Here is a 660-nt window from a genome sequence, read left to right on the forward strand (position 1 = left end):
TATGCCTTAATGTTAAATATTTAGATTTTAAACCTTATTTTATAAATAAAGGAGAATTAATTTACTTATCTCCAATTTTTATCAATTTGGTATTTAACTGAAAAAATATATAATTTAACGATCGGTAATTTAAAGGTATTTTTAAAGATGGATACTTTATAAATAACCTAGCTGAAGTAATTATTATTCTACTTTTTATTTATTTCACAAAATACTCCTATTACTCCTATTTTAATAAATAAATAAATAAATAAAATACCTAAACTAACCCACTAGTCCTAACCTAACCTAACCTAACCCACCCTAACCCTAGTTACCACCCATCCCCCTTCACCACACTCACGGAAGGAAGAAACAAAGAAAGGAAAGAAAGAAAGAAAGAAGAGAAGAAAAGAACAGAAGAGAAGGAGAGGAATGAAGAAGAAGGATACGCGTCGCGGCTGGTGGGCCTCACCGCCGTTGCCGCCGCGCCGTCGAAAGACCAGCGGAGAGGGAGATAGAGCGCGGCCCTGAAAAAGTGGGGGAGTGGTCATCGTTGCTGCAGAGAAGTCGCACCGCCATTGCACCACGCCTAGCCGGCTAGCCGCCGCCGTCACGTCATCGTCGCTAGCTTTGTCGGATCTTTGCCGCCGAACCCGTCCTTGCTGCTGCCGTTGGAAT

The sequence above is a fragment of the Arachis ipaensis genome, chromosome B06 (assembly GCF_000816755.2).
Source record: "Arachis ipaensis cultivar K30076 chromosome B06, Araip1.1, whole genome shotgun sequence".
NCBI lineage: Eukaryota > Viridiplantae > Streptophyta > Magnoliopsida > Fabales > Fabaceae > Arachis > Arachis ipaensis.